Source organism: Pagrus major, chromosome 8, assembly GCF_040436345.1.
Source record: "Pagrus major chromosome 8, Pma_NU_1.0".
In the NCBI taxonomy this organism is placed as follows: Eukaryota; Metazoa; Chordata; class Actinopteri; order Spariformes; family Sparidae; genus Pagrus; species Pagrus major.
The window spans coordinates 14,851,021-14,854,029 of record NC_133222.1 but is presented as its reverse complement, the minus strand read 5'-3'; positions in this window follow the sequence as shown (position 1 = coordinate 14,854,029).

Here is a 3,009-nt window from a genome sequence, read left to right as displayed (position 1 = left end):
CATGATGTCTGAGAGCTTTCTTTTCTTAGGGGGTGGCCTCACTGGCAGTGACGGTCTCGGGGTTTAAAGTGTCGAGGAATCCCATTCATGAGATCACCAGCGGTGAACCTGAGTGAGAAGCATCTCCCTGCTGGCTTCACATTACACGGGTTGTATGGATATTAATAACCTTCACTCCAGAGACGTGACATTAGCTCACAGACACGTATTCTTTACAGATGGGAGGAACTGGCGTGTCAATGTTGTTGATGAGGGTCTCTGAACTACGCTCATTACTCCATTGCCACGACTCATGGTTTACTGGGTTTCAGTGTGTCTAATGATCTAAAAGTAGTCCGGATGTGCCGACCCAGTCATGGGGTACAGCTAGCGTAAGCCCTCACTGAACAACCTTCTGTCGCTCGATGTTTAAGTTTAATTAATTTCCAGATTCTGCACATATTCCCAACAGATTCTGAGTCAGGTTTCTGTCTCATTATGTGTCACAGTTCTGGCTGAAGAAATAAAGAGAAATACGAGTCTTAATGCTCAAAATGGCAGATCCAGCTCATGTGTGAAATCTAACCAACTGGGCCTTGGCTTCAGGCCTATCTGTCCAGCAAATTCATCCCAAATCCCTTTTTAAATATTTAATTTATTCAACTGACAGACTAAGAGGGGAAAGGCTAATTAAAAAAGATGGAAAGCTGATTGTGAGAGCAGCCATGGGCAGTCTATGGGGAAATAATGCTTAGTGAACAGTGTCCAGGTCAACAGATCTCTGTGATTTGTTTATGGTCACACAAACTTTACCTGTTATCAAGGGTGGCCTTATATTGTGTTACTATGTGCCATTACGTACCAAAGTATTCAAAATCACATCCTGAAAAAGTCAAACTTTTGTTCAATACACACAGAATCTTATGATGAGGAAAAGTATTTCACATAGATCTCAAAGTCAAAGACATTATAAGAGAAGAGAAAAATCTTCACTTACCGAGTTTCATAACTGAATAAACTGAATTAACAAATGAAAAAATGATAAAAGTTTCATTTGGTTTGTGTTATCAGGAAGTATCTACCTTTCTAAAAGTATTATTCCCCCAAGGACAGCTTGTTTATATGGAAATTATATATTTTGTCAAATATTTCTGAGTTTCCCAAAACTACATAATGCACCTTTACATTTTAAGTGTTAATTAATCCTAAACAACTACTGAAAATCAAGGTTTTACACAGAACATATATGATGAGCTAATGAAGTATTATGTATTATTATAGATTAACATACCACGCACTATGTAAAGTATATAAAATGTATCTTTACTTTGCCTAGCTACAACATAACTCGCTGCATAAATAGTAATACATCATTCATAATAATTATAAAATGACACTTAAAGCATCAAAAGCAGTGATGGAATGTGACTAAGTACATTTAAGTACTGCTTATAAGAACAATTTTGAGGTACTTGTACCTTACTTGGCTACTTTATATTTCCACTTAATTTGTCGCCAGTTGGATCAATCAGATAAAAAAGAAACTGATTCCAATAATCAGAAAAATGCTGAATATCAGACCTGATAGACCTGATAACTGAAATTTTACAGTACTTGTAGTGTACTTTTCTCTACATATACAGTATATTCAAGATTTAATACGTTATTGCCATATTAATGTTATTGAATGGAGTTTGTCTCGTGAGCTCACCCAAACACAGACAAGGGAACGCTCTCATAAAATACATTAAGAGTGTGATTAGATTAGATTAAATCATATGAATAAAATAAATACATAAATACAATAAAACGGTATGGGCAACATAATTTAACATCCGGGCCATAAAAAACACACACACTAGCCCCCATAAAGGGGATTAGCTTTGCCTCCAACGACCCACTAGATAAAGTGCATTGAGTGCATTAGGTGCAAAGTAGACCAGACGATCACATTTGACTGAACAGTGCACTCTATCCACGCTCAAACACAAAAACCGCTAAAATGGTTAAAGAACAAACAAAACCTCTTGAGAGTATCTTAGTACATGGTGGGAGATCAACACGGGGACCCCTGGCTGTGTCCAGACTGAGAATCCTGAGAATGCCTCCTGCATGTGTCACAGTTATTATTACCTCCCACTACTTCATCAAGGATGGTGCTGGCATCTGGTGTCACCGCCATGTCACTGAGTGCTGAGTCACAACACCATGACAGTCCAGGAAATCTGCGGCAAACACAGTATTTATTGGAACTGACTCATTTTGTGTATAGATTATTAATTTTACCGCTCGCACACACTGACAGCCATCCCAGTGTATTTCTATACACGGCCTCATCTTCAGCCGATGAATACTGTCATGTTGTCACCGATCAGAGCTGGAGGTGACACTAATTTGCTTCCAGACGATTCGAGAAGACAGATTGTTCTGTCGTGTTTTGTAAAACAAAAAGACACACATTAAACAGAAGGACTGTTTTAAATGTGTAAATCAGGCTGTAAATGTTGAACATACTGAGTTGAAAGGCAATAACTCTCAAACTTGACACGACATATTCATTTATTGTGGTTTTGCTTGAAACATTAATTATTGTGAGTGATTGAATAGGCAACTAGATTAAAAAAACATAATAACCAGAAAAATGCTGAATATCAGCTCTTGTAATGGTCAACCCAGAGTAGATTACACAGTATATATACATTTAAATATAAGTATAATCAGTGTTGTAAAAAGTACCCAAAAGTCATACTTGAGTAAAAGTAAAGATATTGTGTTAAAATATTACTTTGGTAAATGTGAGTCTCCTATATGAATAGTACTTGAATTAAAGTCTTAAAATATCTGATATTAAATGTACTCATGTTTCTGGCAGTAAATGTACTTAAGTAAATACCTCATATAGTTACATGCATATGGTATTTCATGGGTCAATTGATTATCAGCTTGGTCGATTATAAGATTAAATATTCAGCATCACATCAGTTTTGTTTTGTTTGTTTTTTAAAAAAAATCAGTTTGCCGATAAAATAA